The sequence below is a fragment of the Ovis aries genome, chromosome 2 (genome assembly GCF_016772045.2).
Source record: "Ovis aries strain OAR_USU_Benz2616 breed Rambouillet chromosome 2, ARS-UI_Ramb_v3.0, whole genome shotgun sequence".
NCBI classification, from domain to species: domain Eukaryota; kingdom Metazoa; phylum Chordata; class Mammalia; order Artiodactyla; family Bovidae; genus Ovis; species Ovis aries.
In genome coordinates, this window is record NC_056055.1 from 214,447,743 (window position 1) to 214,467,258 (window position 19,516).

Here is a 19,516-nt window from a genome sequence, read left to right on the forward strand (position 1 = left end):
TAACCCCACCTGGGGACAAAAAGTCTATAGAACACCAATTAGACTTGGTGTGGTGGACAGACTTTGATCTCCATGACTGCCGTCCCCTGGTGTTACTCTCATGAATCTGTTTTAGGTTATATAAATGATAAAATTAAAGTTACTAATAAAATGACCTTTAAAGGAATATTATCCTGGATTATAATTGTGAGCCTAATCTAATCATATTACTCCTGAAAAGCAGAGATCTTTCTTCATTTGGTAGCAGAAAGAGTGGCAGAGCTATTTTAAAGCAAAGGATTCCACAGAAGATTGTTTCCTTGAAAAGAAAGGAGTCACTTAAAAAAAAAAAAAACAGAAACCTCAGTACTACAACAAGGAACTGAATTGTTCCAGTAACCTAAATATACTTGAAATCATCCTCAGCATTTCCAAATGGGAGGTCAGCCCTGATGACTCCTTGATTTCAACAGAGGATCCAACTAAGCCAGGTTGTGCCTGGATTTCTGAGCCATGGAATTGTGAGACAATGTGTGTGAAGTCGCTCAGTCGTGTCCAACTCTTTGCGACCCCATGGACTGAAGCCCACCAGGCTCTAAGCTTGTGTTATTCTAAGTCACAAAGTCTGCAATAATTTTTTAGGATAACTGTTAGGGAAGCAGCTGTCGTGGGACCTACTGTTTCTCTCCAGGATTACACCATCAGTGTCCTGGGTCTGGAATGTTCTTTCATATGGAAGGTGAGTGTTGAGCTGCTGGGTGGCCCCAGATTTCTTTCTAATCAGAAGAAAGTTTCCCATTGTTTCTAGGTACACAATGAACTTCCTTGTATTGCTTACATGTGTGTATTACAGGCTTCCCAGGTGGCCGTAGTGGTAAAGAGCACATCTGCCAATGCAGGAGATGTAAGAGACATGGGTTTGATCTGTGAATTGGGACGCTCCCCTGGAGGAAGACATGGCAACCCACTCCAGTATTCCTGCCTGGAGAGTCTCATGGACATAGGAGCCTGGTGGGCTACAGTCCATAAGGTGGTAAAGAGTCGGACGCTACTGAAGCAATGTAGCATGCATGTGTTCCATGGCACCTGGTCAGCACCACCAGTATATCTGTCCTCATTAATCCTTAGGTAAAAAGGTCTTAGCCTACCACATATAAAAGGCACTTGAATTCCAATGAGCTTGTATTGGCAATCAGGAGGGACCCCTCGTCCATGGGCACACACTTAAGATGTTGATCCTGCTGCATCTCTTCTCTCTATGAGTAAAATACTATTCTAGCCCTTCTACCCTTCTTGGTAACTCCAGACCCATAGAAGATGGAGTAGGCTAAGGTCTGTGGACTCCTACTTTGAGTGGTTGCCATTATTAACATCTTCATCATTCTCCTTCCTTGAGATTGGTAGCTAGATCTTCCTGCTCTGCAATAACAATGTGTGTGTGTATGCACTAAGTTGCTCAGTCATGTCTAACTCTTTGCAATCCTGTGGACTGTAGCCTTCCAGGCACCTCTGTCCATGGGGATTCTCCAGGCCAGGATGCTGGAGTGGGTTGCCATGCCCTCCTCCAGGGGATCTTCCTGACCCAGGGACTGAACCCAGGTCTCTGGCGTAGGCAGATTCTTGACCAACTGAGCCACCATGGAAGCCCTTGATTGGTATCTACCAAAATTTGCAATAACAATAGAAAACTAATATATCTTGTGCAATGATTAATTTAATCTGTCAATTTGACTGAGCTAAGGGATGCAGGATGTGAGAGTTGGACTGTGAAGAAGGCTGAGCACCGAAGAATTGATGCTTTTGAACTATGGTGTTGGAGAAGACTCTTGAGAGTCCTTTGGACTGCAAGGAGATCCAACCAGTCCATTCTGAAGGAGATCAGCCTTGGGATTTCTTTGGAAGGAATGATGCTGAAGCTGAAACTCCAGTACTTTGGCCAACTTGTGCGAAGAGTTGACTCACTGGAAAAGACTCTGATGCTGGGAGGGATTGGGAGCAGGAGGAGAAGGGGACGACAGAGGATGAGATGGCTGGATGGCATCACCGACTTGATGGACGTGAGTCTGAGTGAACTCCAGGAGTTGGTGATGGACAGGGAGGCCTGGCATGCTGTGATTCATGGGGTTGCAAAGAGTTGGACACGACTGAGCGACTGAACTGAAGGGATGCAGGAGAAGGGGATGACAGAAGTTGAGATGGTTGAATGGCATCACCAACTCAATGGACATGAGTTTGGGTAAATTCCAGGAGATAGTGAAGGACAGAGAAGCCTGGCATGCTGCAGTTCATGGGGTCGCAAAGGGTTGGACACTCTTTAATGACCTAATGATTGAACAACAAAAAGTGATGCCCAGGAGCTTCCCAGGTAAAGTATCTGCTGCACTGGTAAAGTATCTGCCTGCCAATGAAGGAGACACAAGTTCAATCCCTGGGTTAGGAAGATCCCAGATCCCCTGGAGGAGGAAATGGCAACCCACTCCAGTATTCTTCCCTGAAAAATCCCATGGACAGAAGAGACTGGTGGGCTACAGTCTATGGGGTCACAAAGAGTTAGACATGACTGAGCATGCTACCCAAACAGCTAGTCAAATGTATTGGATTGGCCAAAAGTTCATTCAGATTTTTCTGTACATAACATCTTAATAATTTCTTGGTGTGGCTAGAGGGTGTCTCTGGAAGAAGTGATTATTTGAATCAGTAGACTGAGTAAAGATCACACTCACCAATGTAGGCAGGCATTACCCAGTCTGTGAGGTCCCAAATAGAGCAAAAAGGCAAAGGAAGGGCAAATTCACTCTCTCAGCATGAGTGAGACATCCACCTTCTTCTACCCTCAAACCTCAGTGCTCCTGTTTCTTGAATGTCCAGAAACAGACTCAATTATATGTCTTCCAGGTTCTCCAGCTTGCAGGTGATAGGCCATGGGATGTCTCAAACTCCATAATCCTATGCATGCTTAGTCCCTTCGACTGTATCCAACTCTTGGCAACTTCATGGACTGTAACCCACCAGGATCCTCTGTCCATATAATTTTCCAGGCAAGAATACTGGAATGGGTTGCCATTTCCTCCTCCAAGGGATCTTCCCAGCCCAGGATAGAATCTGCATCTCCCATGGCTCCTGCATTGCCAGGAGGATTCTTTATCACTTGAGCCACCTGGGAAACCCCATTTAAGCCAATTCTTATAATAAAACCCCTCTTATATCTTATTATATACATATATATATATATATATATAATAGAATGCATCTAGAAACTATAAGTCAATAAAGGGGTGATTCTGAAAACAACTTCATTAGTTTATTGAGGCCAAGAGACAACCCTGATTTAGGCGAGGAGATTGTGGAGGTAAAATAGCATTTTCCCTTCATAATTCCTTTATTCATACTAATTTCTATTATGCTTTATGCAATTTTTTGTGATGATTTATAAAGATAATCTGTTGAATTTTATACTCCCCCCCAAAATACATTCTAATTCAATGAGTTTAAATCTGTTTGCATATTTGATAAATATTGCCCTAATCTTTCTCTAGATAAATAATAAAAACTGAATCTAACAGAACAAATCCAAGACCAGACTTCAAGGGTCAAGATAAATTTCAAAATCTACTGCATTTGTTGTATGCTTGCTAAATATCAAAAGGTTTCAAACAAGATCTTGTCAGTCCCTTCTCAGAACTCAGTATCAGCTCAGTTCAGTCGCTCAGTCATGTCTGACTCTGCCTGAATCAAAGCAAATTGGAAGTGGTCAAACAGGAGATGGCAAGAGTGAACATCGACATTTTAGGAATCAGTGAACTAAAATGGACTGGAATGGGTGAACCTAACTCAGATGCCATTATATCTACCACTGTGGGCAAGAATCCCTTAGAAGAAATGGAGTAGTCATCATAGTCAACAAAAGAGTCCAAAATGCAGTACTTGGATGCAGTCTCAAAAATGACAGAATAATCTGTTCATTTCCAAGGCAATCCATTCAATATCACAGTAATCCAAGTCTATGCCCCAACCAGTAATGCTGAAGAAGCTGAAGTTGAATGGTTCTATGAAGACCTACAAGACCTTCTAGAACTAACATCCAAAAAAGATGTCCTTTTCATTATAGCAGACTGGAATGCAAAAGTAGGAAGTCAAGACCTCAATATAGAAAAATGCAAAATTGAAAAGTCTCTTAATGTTGTAGTGTGAAACAGATTTCTTTTTACTTGAATTCCTCTTCTTTCCTTTCTCATATTTAAATAAATAAGAATTATACTGGTGATTTTCATAGAAAACAGATAAAGTACTTAACTAATTTTAATCTATGTTTCAAGCTATAGTTAACTCCAAAATTGTAAGAATAACTGTAACTCTGAAATATGTTTTCATATCTACTTATAACATGTATATATGGGCATATATGTATATGTATATTATGGGCATATAGTATAATATATATATATATATACATATATATATAGTGCTACATATGTGTGCATATAATTCTTTGGTACAAATATAAAAGTCATGTTCCCGAAAATGTTTCTTATTTGTATTCAGAAGATTTGATATAATGCTAGTTTAAAAGACATTTATTAATTTAATTCTTACTATTGTGAAGCTCTCTCTACTAGGCAACAAGGGGTAATACAAAAATACAGCTTTTGCTCTCCAAAGTCCATATTTTATATGGAAATGCAAACAAGTTTTGTGACTATACGCACAGGATTATCAGGTGGAATTAATGTTAATCAGCTCATCATGTTTCCTAAGGTGGCCCCAGAAACAGTAGAACTAGTATGTCTAGCTGTTTTGCATGCAGAAATGGGTCATCATATTTCTGTTTTACATGATTCAACAGCTATTACAAACCGTGCTGCTATCTATGGGTTCAATTGAATCAAACAAATACGCTATAGGCTAAATGCGGTATGTTCAAACCTGAAGTTTAAAACCTACTCAAGGGCTTGTCCTTAAGGAGCTGAGTCCCAAATGCACACTTTAACCAAGGAAAATTTAAGCAACCATTAAATCTTTGTATGTTCTTTTTTGTGTGTTTTCTTTTTTTTCTCATGTAATTATACTTCAACTGATAATTACACCCATATGACATATAACTTGGAAGATGTTTGTCATCTTCATATCAATTTAGTAAATAAAATTGGCTTGAAAATATATTTCAATTTTTTAACAAATTTGAATTCATTCTAGTTTATGTTTAAATGTATGTCTATTTCAATAATTTAGAAATATAAAAGATAGTTGGTATGGTGTATTCTTAGAAATGACATTATGATCTCAGAAATACTTAAAGTCTAGAATATGGCACATTATTTACACCTACTCCATGTAATTTATGAAACATTTTTCTCACATGTGTCTTTTTATGTAATTTAACCCAATTTAAAACAATTTATAAATAATTCCCCAAAACAAATATCTGGTCTGTACAAACCATTAGATATTTTCATCCACACATATACCTTTAGACAAATCATATTTTATTTTATTTTAAAAGCTTTATTTGTTACAGATTATCATTATGTTTACAAGCATACTATTGTTTATGACTTAAACAATAATGCCAAATGCAAAGAATATTTTGTATTCTTAAAAAATAGTTGAAGTTATTACCTTGTGCCACATACTTGATAAACTTAGCAATTTAAATTTTATGTCAAATATTTAAAATAAATAGCTGTAATTTTCATTTTTAAATAATTCACAAAAGTTTCAATAAACAACTTAATCTGAAACAGAAAGGAAGACAAAAAGCTACTTGAATGCTCTGACCTGGTAGATTGCTGAAAATAACTTTTTGATGAAACTACTTTGGCTTGACAACAAATCCCTTCTTCTTCTTTTCCTTCTTCTTCTTAACAAAGCAGTCATTGTAGACAGTCTATAAAAGTATAATGTCATTAGTTTTCAACATACAGATATATTTTAGCCTTGAAAGAAAATAGCAAAAAAAAATGTGTCATAAAAATCAAACACATTGCTTTTTTTAAAATTTAAAATAATTTGAGAAACACATTTGCCTGCACTCAGGTCAGTATATCTGTTTGACTTTTTCCTTGTTTGTGCATTCCTTTATTAAAGATCTAATGCAAGGTGAAACATAAATTTTCTAATATCAATGAGAATCATTTCTGCCACTCTTTGCAAAATATGTAAATTTCAAGGTTATTTTTTTTTCTGCTTCATCCCTGACATGGAATAGATTAGTATTTCTCCACACAGAAAAGCACTAAAGTCAACACTAAGCTTACCAACGGTCAGCTTATATTTTTAGGCAATACCTTTCTAAGTCAGAAATAGTCTATTTTAACTGGAAATTTAGCTAGAAATCCATTTTAACTAGAAATCCATCATAATCACATATTGCTTCTCTCACATTTCTACCAAGAATAAAAATACAACCTAGCCAACTCATTTGCATTGTAATCTAATTTTGAAATTACTTTATCGGTGCAATAACACATTCAATAGAGCTTTTGTCTTATTGATGAAAAGGGAATCTACTTGGTTAGGGAGTACATAACATTTTTTAATTAAATTTGTGTTATTATTGTCCTAACACTCAAAGGGCCAGGTGACGGCAATGTTCCATGGAGGAAAATAATACTGCTATAATAACAGCAATAGTCATGAAAATTTAATAACATTTTCACTGAGACACGATGACATCATAATAAATATCATTATTTAGGCTGCTTGGATGAAAGAATTAAAGTGATCAATAAAATATTCACTAAATAAAAGATACTTCTAGAAATTGGGGATACAGAGATGGGCTAAATAGGACTCATTCCTACCACCTGGTTGAAGAGACAGATCTTATATGAAAGTGAAAGTGTTAGTCTCTCAGTCATGCCCAACTCTTTGCAGCCCCATGGACTGCAGCTCACCAGGCTCCTCTGTCCGTGGGATTTTCCAAACAGGTATACTGGAGTGGTTTTTGATTTCCTTCTCCAAGGGATTTTCTGACCCAGGGATTGAACCTGGGTCTCCTGCATTTCAGGCAGATTCTTTACTGACTGAGCTACCAGGGAAGCCCCAGATCTTATACATACAAACATAAATAACAGCAAGGTGGTCAGTGATGAGATGTTTGTGAGTCACATCATTGGGCAACTATTTGAAAAGGCCTTTGGTGGTTCAGATGGTAGAAGAATCCGCCTGTAATTCAGGAGACCTGCATTCAATCCCTGGGTCAGGAAGATCCCACAGAGAAGGTAATAGCAACCCACTCCAGTATTTCTGCCTGGGAAATTCTATGGACAGAGGAGCATGGCAGGCTACAGTCCATGGGGTCGCAAAGAGTCAGACACTACTGAGCAACTATTACTTCCTTGAAAAGAGAGTGGGCAGAGATTCTAAGCAGGAAAGGCTGCAGCTAATGGAAATATATATTAAGATGTTGACACGTGGACTGGAAAAATGATGCAGACTATTCAAATAGGAGGTCTACGTGAGCTTATGCCAGGAAGGTGGCCTCTGCCAGCCTATTGAGTGATTCAAATATCCAACCAAGGAGAGGGGAATGTGTTGTCTAAGAATTTGAATATGCTGCTGCTGCTAAGTTGCTTCAGTGATATCCGACTCTGTGCGACCCCATAGACGGCAGCCCACCAGGCTCCCCCGTCCCTGGGATTCTCCAGGCAAGAACTCTGGAGTGGGTTGCCATTTCCTTCTCCAGTGCATGAAAATGAAAAGTGAAAGTAAAACCACTCAGTGTGTCCAACTCTTAGCGACCCCATGGACTGCAGCCCACCAGGCTCCTCCGTCCATGGGATTTTCCAGGCAAGAGAACTGGAGTGGGCTGCCAGTGCTTCTCTGATTTGAATATGACTATATGACAATTTCAGTTGGAATTTAAAGGGGCTAAATGAGGCCAATGTCATTTTTCTAGGAAGGATCTGTAGGATTCAGTGACTGAATGAGAGGATAATGGAATAGATAGAGGGTCAAGGATAACGTCAAGGTTTTAAGTATGAGTAACAAGGAAAATTGGAGAAGGCAATGGAACCCCACTTCAGTACTCTTGCCTGGAAAATCCCATGGGTGGAGGAGCCTGGTAGGCTGCAGTCCATGGGGTAAGAAGAGTCGGGCACGACTGGGCGACTTCACTTTCACTTTTCACTTTCATGCACTGGAGAAGGAAATGGCAACCCACTCCAGTGTTCTTGCCTGCAGAATCCCAGGGATGGGGGAGCCTGGTGGGCTGCCGTCTATAGGGTCGCACAGAGTGGAACATGACTGAAGTGACTTAGCAGCAGCAGCAGCAACAGCAGCAACAACAAGGAAAATAAAGACATCATTTTTCTGTTTAAAAAAACAAAAAGCAAAAAATCTTAAGAGTATTTCCCTTAATGTACAGTTAGGAGAATTTTCAACAGAAAACTTACATGAAATTCACAATAAAAAAAAAATTACTCTGATTACATCAGTGTGTGAAAACAACCACAGCTTTAATTTATAAATGCTGACAATAACAGCGGTATAGTGACAGTGTGTATGAATTGTGTTTCTGAATGTGCATTTACTTATCTTTCTTGTATTTAAGTTTAAAATTTCTACATGTAATGTTAAATATATGAACTTACACTGCATTTTATATAATGTATAAGAGTATTTATAAGAATTCTATGCATTTCTGAGAGTTTAGCTAATCATAGAATTTAAACTACTTTTGAGCACTTAATTAAAGGTTTAAAAGTTTTAAAAAGAATGAAGATGACTGAACCATAATTAAAAATCCTAAGAAACCTAGAAGGAATGCTTATTAAACATTAAAAGAGGAATAAAATAACTCTAAGACCATGATCAAGAAGAACAGAGAATAGTGAAGAAAGGAAGAAAAAATAGAGATTTGAAGAGTGAAATACCTTCAGTTCAGTTCAGTTCAGTCATTCAATCGTGTCTGACTCTTTGCAACCCCATGAATTGCAGCATGCCAGGCCTCCCTGTCCATCACCAACTCCCAGAGTTCACGCAAACTCACGTCCATCAAGTTGGTGATGCCATCCAACCATCTCATCCTCTGTCGTCCCCTTCTCCTCCTGCCCCCAATCCCTCCCAGCATCAGAGTCTTTTCCAATGAGTCAACTCTTCGCATCATGTGGCCAAAGTACTGGAATTTCAGCTTTAGCATCATTCCTTCCAAAGAACACCCAGGGCTGGTTTCCTTTAGAATGGACTGGTTAGATCTCCTTGCAGTCCAAGGGACTCTCAAGAGTCTTCTCCAACACCACAGTTCAAAAGTATCAATTTTTCAGCACTCAGCTTTCTTCACAGTCCAACACTCACATCCATACATGACTACTGGAAAAACCGTAGCCTTGACTAGATGGACCTTTGTTGGCAAAGTAATGTCTCTGCTTTTGAATATGCTATCTAGGTTGGCCATAACTTTCCTTCAAAGGAGTAAGCGTCTTTTAATTTCATGGCTGCAATCACCATCTGCAGTGAAATGCCTTAAGATCAATCAAATAGCAATACCAGATGTGAAGAGTCATCAAGCTCAAACAAATGTGGAAGCACAGAGCTCATGAAGTGTGTTAAACCCAGAAGTGCAAGATAGGGTATAGGGGACAGAGTTAGCATCAAATATAAGCAATCAGATTTAAATAATAATGCCAACCCACTCCAGTATTCTTGCCTGGGAAATCCTATGGACAGAAGAACTTGGCAGGCTACCGTCCATGGACTGGAACACAACTGAGCGACTAAGCATGCATCAATAAGGCATTCCACAGAATAACATATATTACCCCAAGTGTAACATATATTACACCTATTAAGCTTTAGCTGGCCATCCAATCTAAATAAAGATAAAACGACTTTTGTTTGGATATAGTTTAAAAAACTACACAAGAGAAACTACTAAAGGAAAAATGAGTTTCATTTAAAATATGGTTAAAGCGTTTCATACTCCTTGTCTTGTAAAGAACAAGTCTTCTACCGTTACAAAGTCTGCACTGAATTTTCTCAGAGCCAGAATTTATCCTAGAATTCGGCACAACCTACTGCTTCAGTACAGAAAAAAATGCCCTGCATTGTTCTCAAAATTTCAAGAGTAAATAATAAATCTACATAATACCATGAAATAACTTAGGCCCTTAATGGTTGTTAATGTGAGTAAAATATATGCAAGATACATAGACACCATGTATCTAGAAGACACAATAAATGACCTCAAAACTAGGTGAGTCTGGCTTTTTGAGCATTATTTTACTGTGCCTTGCTCTTATCACAAATTGCTTAATAAAGTGTCTAGTATGAAGAAGACATCCAGTAAATGTTATAAATTATTGTATATGTGACTCCGAGATTTACAGAAACAGTGACAAATGGTTGTAATCATAAAAACTAAAAAAAACAAAAACAAAACCAAAAACAAACAAACAAACAAAAACCAAAATTACTCTTGTATATGTAGAGCAGATTTTCCTGAAAGTGAAAAGTATTGGTCACTCCGTCATGTTTGACTCTTTGCAACCCCATAGACTGTAGCCCTCCAGGTTTCCCTGTTCATGGAATTTTGCAAGGAAGAATACTAGAATGGATAACCATTCCCTTCTCCAGGGGATCTTCCTGACCCAAGGATGGAATCCAGGGTGTCCTGCATTGCAGACAGATTGTTTACTGTCTGAGCCACAATGGAAGTTCAGATTTTCCTAAAGGGACTGACAATTTGTGAAGCCCTTGTAGGGTCAAGTTCAGTTCAGATCAGCTCAGTTCAGTCACTCAGTCGTGTCCAACTCTTTGTGTCCCCATGGACTGCAGCACGCCAGGCCTCTCTGTCATGTCACCAACCCCCGGAGTTTACCCAAACCCATGTCCATTGAGTCGGTGATGCCATCCAACCATCTCATCCTCTGTCCTCTCCTTCTCCTTCTGCCTTCAATCTTTCCCAGCATCAGGGTTTTTTCCAATGAGTCAGTTTTTCACATCAGGTGGCCAAAGTATTGGAGTTTCAGCTCCAGCATCAGTCCTTCCAATGAACACTCAGGACTGATGTCCTTTAGGATGGACTGATTGAATCTCCTTGCAGTCCAAGGGACTCGCAAGAGTCTTCTCCAACACCACAGTTCAAAAGCATCAATTCTTTGGTGCTCAGCTTTCTTATAGTCCAACCCTCACATCCATACATGACTACTGGAGAAACTGTAGCTTGACTAGATGGACATTTGTTGGCAAAATAATGTCTCCGGTTTTTAATATGCTGTCTAGGTTGGTCATAACTTTCCTTCCAAGGAGGAAACGTCTTTTAATTTCATTGCTGCAATCATCACCTGCAGTGATTTTGGAGCCCCCCCTCCCCCGCTTAAAGAAGTCTGTCAGTGTTTCCCCATCTATTTGCTATGAAGTGATGGGACTGGACCCCATGATCTTAATTTTCTGAATGTTGAGCTTTAAAGGACAATTAAAACTTTGTCACCATTTCTATTTTCTGATATATCTGAATTTATAAAGGTATTATAAGTCAGCTTCATAATTTTATTTTAATTCACACACCTTTAGGACAGCTAATTTTTCTTTTTGCCAATTATTCTTGAGTTGTTTTAAGAGTCTATGAGTCAAAGCTAGCTATTACTTAATTTTTCTTCCCTCAAACCTCAGGCTTCTGGAGAGCTAGCTCTCCTAACACATGGAATTGAAACTCAGTCTCAGCCATCTTCCTTTTTGTTTCTGAGCTTCTTAAACATGATGGACAAAATCATCTTTTATGTATTTTGCATTGAGCATGTGCTTAGTTGCTCAGCCGTGTTCAACTCTTTGAGATTCCATGGGCTGTAACTCACCAGGCTTCTCTGTCCATGGGATTTTCCAGGCAAGTATACTGGAGTGGATTGCCATTTCCTCCTTCAAGGGATTCTTCCCAACCCAGGGATCAAACTCGGCTCTCCTGAGACTCCTGCATTGGCAGGTGGATTCTTTACCACTGTGCCACCTGGTAAGCCCATATTTTGCATTATTGTATATTTATTTAGCTTTTTACTAGAAAGATCATGCTTTAATTTTAGAGAAGAAAAGGAAGTGCTGATGGCCCTTCAAAGCCCTAGAAAACTGAAAGTATTTCTAGAGGTATGTATATGTGTGTGTGTAACAGCAAGAGGTAGATATCATTCTAGTTCACAATACACCATACACAGTATGCTGCTGCTAAGTCACTTCAGTCGTGTCCGGCTCTGTGTAACCCCATAGATGGCAGCCCATCAGGCTCCCCGATCCCTGGGATTCTCCAGGCAAGAACACTGGAGTGGGTTGCCATTTCCTTCTCCCGTGCATGAAAGTGAAAAGTGAAAAGGAAGTCTCTCATTCGTGTCTGACTCTTCGCGACCCCATGGGCCACAGCCTACCAGGCTCCTCTGTCCATGGGATTTTCCAGGCAAGAGTACTGGAGTGGGGTGCCATCGCCTTCTCCGATACACAGTATAGACATATTTATAAAAGCAGAAAATTAGCCATGAGGAATGCCAGACATTCCACAGTATGTCAGTGTTACATATTTAAATACACTTTATTGATCAGATCAACAGAAGGTAATTTTAAATTATATATTTTGATCTCTCTTGGGCTATAATCAGGAGTTCCATGTGAAAAGGAAAACACAGCCAAGGTGTAAGGGCTGCAACAACTACTCTGTAACCAGCGTATGGTAGCTATTCCTGATCTGTAATTGTTTAAGCACTTGTATAAGCCCTATTTTCAATTTATTTTAAGCATTGTTAATGCATAAAGATTTATGCAAGTATTTTATTGGAAGTTTCTCATATGGAAGTGTAACAGAATTAGACTTATAACAATTACCTTCTTCAAAGACAGTTCTAGCAACCATCACAAGAAAAGGAAAGCCTAAATGTTAACTGAGGAAAAAAAAAAAAAGGGAGTACTATTAATAGCTTCATTGATTAATGTATCTACTGACATCCCCAAAATATACAATCAAGAAACTATTGGGTTAAATTAGCTACATTTTTGTTTTTAAAAGTGTTACTTACCAGAAAAGCCCTATGACCTAAAAATTTTATTCTAAATTTTCATGCCCTCAAATTCTAAAATCAACCATAAAAAAATCATGCATATCTTTCCTTTGCAAATGCTCAATTAGTAGCAAGACATAAAAATAATACAGGCAAAAAAATGTAGTATAAATAGATTATATGTCAATATTGTGAGATTTGAATCAGAAATATAGTTAGGGTGCGTGCATGTGTACATGCTAAGTTGCTTCATTCATGTCCAGCTCTTTGTGACTCTGTTCCTGAGATTCTTCAGGTAAGAATACTAAAGTAGGTTGCCATTCCCTCCTCCCAAACCAGGTATCGAACCCGAATCTCCTGCATTAGCAGGCAGGTTCTTACCACTAGCACCATCTGAGAAGCCCAGTTAGGGTGTATTTTCACTCTTTTACCATGTGAAATATTTTTGATATTTCACATATGAACCTGGCCAGCAAAAACACAGGTGAATATAGCAGAACCCATCAGAAAAATAAAATGAGTGCTTATAGAATTTACCAAATTAAATGATGATTTTCTTAGATGCATGCAGAATAATTAAGGCTAATTAAAGCCACTACAAGAAAGACTATGTATTATATGTATCAACTGTTTACACAGCAGAATTTGTGGATGTTTCTTGTTTATACTTTATAAAAATCAGCCTGGACTTTCCACAATATCATTTTAAATTAATGAGGGTAATTTTTGTGATGAAATTACACTTACTGCTCTTTGATATAAGAATGACATATTATATTAATAATTACTGCTGTTCAGTCACTAAATTGTGTTCAACTCTTTCCAACTCCATGGGGCATTTAAACATCTTATAAAAATTCATTTTATATGATAGTTAACAGTAAATACAGTATCTGTAGGTCTTCTTCACCAAAAATAAACAAATAAACAAACTTTTGAGGTATTTTTAATGACATAGATTGAAAACAATGCATATTTTAAATTAAATTTAGAGTGTGGCATAATCAAGAGTAACTCAGATCAAAATTTTCTGTAATGTTGGCCTTTGAAATAACATGCAATCCCTTTTCATCTCAAAGGTCTTTATTTTTTTCTTTCATTTCCAAACTAAGGAAAGCTTTTCCTTCTTCCTCCCCACCCCCAGCATCTAACATGGAAGATCTGGTCTTGCCAAGGATAAAACAACTTTTTTCTAAGAAAGGGCAGCACTGTCCCCTAGTGGACATATGATATATTCAATACAAAAAATAGTTTCACAAAAGGGAGAAATACCAAGTTTTAAATAAAACAATTCAATAGCAGGAGTTTTACTGTACTGATAGGCCAGTTTTAGAATTGTGCCTAGATGCCATCCACTTTTCAAGCAGAAATGGTCTGCTACTGATATCATGGTTGGTAATCAACCATGGTTGGTTAGAGAAAATGAAATCAAAAGGTCAATGAAGTTGTTTCAACTTCAGTACAGATATAGAATATATGCTGCCATTGCCATTGCTGTGAGTACCAGAAATGTCAGTCACTTCATGGCCCACTGCTTGGTGATAATCATTTAAATATGAGCTCAAATATCCAATCCCACACCCATTACTGGATCATGTATCCTTTTAATATGTTCTTAGAGCGTTACTCCTTTTCCTTCATAGCGCTAAAGCCTTTGACTGTGTGGATCACAACAAACTGTGGAAAACTTTAGAGATGGGAATGCTAGACTACCGCACCTGCTTCGTGAGAAACCTGTAGGCAGGTCAAGAAGCAACAGAACCAGACATGGAACAATGGACTGGTTCCAGATTGGGAAAAGAACATGTTAAGGCTATACATTATCACCCTGCTTATTTAACTTACAGGCAGAGTACATCAGGTGAAAAGCTATGCTGGGTGAAGCACAATTTGGAGTCAAGATTGCTGGCAGAAATAATAACTTCAGATACGCAGATGACACCACGTAACAATAACCAAATAGAAAACAACAACATAGCTGAATACAGAAAGCAGCGGTGATGTAAAGTATTCCAGACATGTTCTTTTTGAGCTATCAGTCTTCTTGGTTCAATTGGGCTACATTCTTTGTAATGATTGGAAGTGCTTATTATGTGATTTTCCTTGTTTTTCCCACATTTGTCTCTGCCTTCACAACTCAGTAGCTTCGCCCATTCCTTACACCTCTTCCATCAAGATACAACCCTCCCCATCCTAATTTTTAAAATAAAATCCTATATTTAAAGTGGTGTATATTTATTAGGAATTCAATGTCATTTAAACCAAAATTGTATAGGATTGTTTTTGTTTTCACTAAATTGCATAGGTTTTGAGTTGCCTGTTCCAACCCCATATTTTATTCCTACCTGCCCTATTATTCTTTGTGTATTTTTTAATATGAGTATTTTTCAGGAATGCACTTATCCTATGTAGTAGATGACGGTAAACAGAATATTGGGTCCCCAAAGATGTCCATGCCCTAAACCTTAGAATTTGTAAGTGTTATTTTACATGACAAAAGAGAATTAAGGTTGCAGATATAATAAAGATTACTAATCAACTGACTTTGAGATGGGGAGATTATTCTAAATTATCTGAGTGAGTCCAATCTAATCATTGAGTCTTTGAAAGTACAAGAAGGGTCAGGAAGAAAATAACTCAATCTGCCATTCTTGGCTTTATAAATGGAGGAAGGGGGCAATGAACCAAAAAATGTAGTCGACTTTTAGAAACTGACAAAGGCAAGAAGAAAGTTCTATCTTAGGGCCTCTGGAAAGAAATGAAACCCTACCAAAGCTTGATTTTTGCTGAGAGAGACACGTGTCAGATTTCTGACTTACAGAACTGAAAGATAATACATTTGCATTAACACCACATTTGCGGTAATTAGCTACAGCAACAATAGACAACAAATACATAGGTACATGTTCAAATTGCTGCTTTTATTGCTATTTTAAATGTGTGTGCAGTGTTTTCAGTCCTGTCCAATTCTTTGAGGCCCCATAGACTGTAGCCCATCAGGCTCCTCTGTTCACGGAATTTTCCAGGCAAGAATACTGGAATGGGTTGCCATTTCCTAATCCAGGGGATCTTCCTGATCCAGGGGTTGAACCTGCATCTCTTGTGTCTCCTGCACTGGCAGACAGATGCTTTACCACTAGCACTACCTAGGAAGCCCCACTATTCTTACTACAAAATATCTAATATTGTATACTTGCATCTGAGTAACATTACGTTACAGTTGGTCTTATTAATTTAGTAAAAAATTTTAAAATCACCTTTATAGGTTTACTTTGATCAGGGGTTACAAATAACAGTTAAATTTAAATTGTTGTTAATTCAATACTAACACTCCTTCAGAGTAATAAGGACAATTCTAGGTGAAATAATCTTATGTTTCCATTTATAAAATGCACACACACACTTGAAGATAAACCACAGCACCTCTACTAGAAAAAAATCGACAACAAGCTTATCATCTTAGTTAGCATTATCAGTTCATACCCTTACATCTGTACAAGGGGCCCTATAAACTGCAGAATTTCCACCTAAAGTTTCCTTCAGGCATCATCTAATGTGTGAAACTTCTCTCCATCAAAAACTTTTCTGTCCTTTATTCACTTTTCTCTAAACTCTGACAGTGAATCAGTTGCTGTTATTGATTTAATAGGAGATGATATATTTCCCTTTAATTAAATAATTCAATATTAACTAGATATTTCATGGAATAATTACTTAACCCTTAGCTTTAATTGATATGAATTTTAGTAGATAATATCAAGCAGGAAGGATTTTCCATCCTTCAAATTACATGTGTTCAACCTTAATTGTAATGCTGGGTCCCACACTTCTAACAAACTCACTGTTTAACCCCAGCCTATTAGCAGTATTTATTTCTGTATCTAAAACATGATTATTAATGAGATTACTGTTTAACTTAATTGTTGTTAAAAGAAAGTACAGATCTTACAGTTTTGGAGGGATGATTTAACTGAAAGACTTAAAGATATATTTATTTATAATCTTCGTAATTGTAGCTATTGTACCTGTAAAATAAAAGACATAGAGGATATATAATATATGCAGCTGATGAAGTAAAGTGAAGTGAAGTTGCTCAGCTGTGTCCGATTCTTTGAGACCCCATGGACAGTAGCCTACCAGGCTCCGCCATCCATGGGATTTTCCAGGCAAGAATACTGGAGTGGCCTGCCATTTCCTTCTCTAGGGGATCTTCCCAACCCAGGGATCGAACCTGTGTCTCCTGCATTGCAGACAGACACTTTACCGTCTGAACCACCAGGGAAACCCCACAGTTGATGAGGTGCCCCATAAAAGACTTACTTGGTTTAGCAACAGAAAGCAAAAGTGACAGTGAAGTTGTTCAGTCGTGTCCGACTCTTTTCGACCCCATGGACTGTCAAAGATAGAATCAAGATGAAACTGAAAAGGAAGCAATGTTATGCTTAATATAATAAAAATTCTAAAGCATATTAATGCTGAAAGTGACACTGGTTTCCTTTGTTGGTGTTGTTTAGTCACTCAGTTGTGTCCCTGGATCTTTGAGACCCCCATGAATTATAGGCCACCAATTTCCTCTGTTCATGTGATTCACAGGCAAGAATACTGCAGTGGGTTGCCATTTCCTTCTCCAGGGAATCTTCCTGACCCAGGGTTCAAACCTGCTTCTCCTGCATTGGCAGGAGGATATTTTACCATTGAGCCACCAAGAAAGTACACTATTGCACCACTTTAATTTGGATCAGGTAGAAAATATTCCTAATATTTCTCCAAATTTGTATTTATGCTTCTTTCATCAGTTCAGTTCAGTTGCTCAGCTGTGTCCAACTCTTTGTGACCCCATGGACTGCAGCACACCAGGCTTCCCTGTCCATCACCATCTCCTGGAGCTTTCTCGAACTCATCTCCATTGAGTCAGTGATGCCATCCAACCATCTCATCCTCTGTCATCCCCTTCTCCTCCTGCCTTCAATCTTTCCCAGCATCAGGGTCTTTTCCAATGAGTCAGTTCTTTGCATCAGGTGGCCAAATTATTGGAGTTTCAGCTCCAGCATCAATCCTTCCAATGAATATTCTGGACTGATTTTCCTTTAGGATGGACTGGTCAGATCTCCTTACAGTTTCTTTCATAGAAAACCACTGATACTGAACAACAACAACAAAAAGAATGTGATAATCCTTGGGGATTCTTTTTGTCAAAATAAAATCCCTTCATAAATACCTGATAGAAAGGAGTTCAAAATCTTGTCACAAGGTTCAATCCTGAGGATGTGACATAGGTTGTTGAAATGGATTCAGAAATGGCCTCTAGGAAGTCTCAAGATGTTATTTTCTTTATTGAAAGATATATGCCAATGAAAGAAAACATTAATACTGAGAATGTCGAAGACTCTAATAATTTTCCCTAACCCACACCCAAATAATCTTCGTGAACAAGTGATGCTTAATGCTAGAGAATGGTGAAGACACCTATAAACATTGCTGAAAACTGTAAAGTCCCTCTTGGACTTCCCTGGTGGCTCAGACGGTAAAGCGTCTGTCTGCAATGCAGGAGACCTGGGTTCGATCCCTGGGTCGGGAAGATCCCCTGGAGAAGGAAATGGCATTCCACTCCAGTACTATTGCCTGGAAAATCTCATGGACAGAGGAGCCTGGTAGGCTACAGTCCATGGGGCCGCAAAGAGTCAGACACGACTGAGCGACTCCACTTCACTTCACTTAGGCTAGTATTGCATCCAGGCAGCAGAGTGTAGGGATGAAGAGTAGAGCACCTGGTGCCCGGCTATCTAGGTTCAAATACCACCTCTAACATCTACCAGCTGGCTAACCTGTGGCTTATGATGACAATAAAAGAAATATATGAAGATTAAATAAATAAAAATTAAAATTAATAAAGCATTTACAATAAAGTATATCACATAAAGGGGTTTCCCAGGTGGCTCAGTGGGAAAAGAATCCACCTGCCAATGCAGAAGATACAAGAGACTCAGGTTCCATCCCTGGATCAGGAAGATCCCTTGGAGGAGGAAACGGCAACCCACTCCAGTATTCTTGCCTGGGATATCCCACGGACAGAGGAGCCTGGCAGGCTAGATTCCATAGGGTTACAATGAGTCAGACATGACTAAGCAACTAAGCATACGCACACATGTCACATAATAAGTGTGCAATGAAATTAGTTCATCTTCACTTTCCAACTGTCTTTCCAAGGCTTGTGAAGAAATAGATAGCTTTTATATGATCAGGGATTAGCTCAATTTTGTTATCCTTATTGTCCTTTTAACAAACAACTACTTAATGTAGGAGGTGGTCTATTCACGCTAGTTGCCTCTGGGGATTAGTTGATAAATATGATAAGATATGACATAATGTGACATAATTTATAAGGAAAAGAACATAAAACTCTAAAGAAGGAGTTCTTATTACTTGTACTCCATTGCTTCTTCAAATATATCTGTTTTGCCAATTAGATTATTCACCGAATACATTGTAGTCAATGCTTTGAGGTATGAAGGTAAAATAATTGACCATATCCATCTTGCCATTTTTGTGTGACTCTGGTTTTA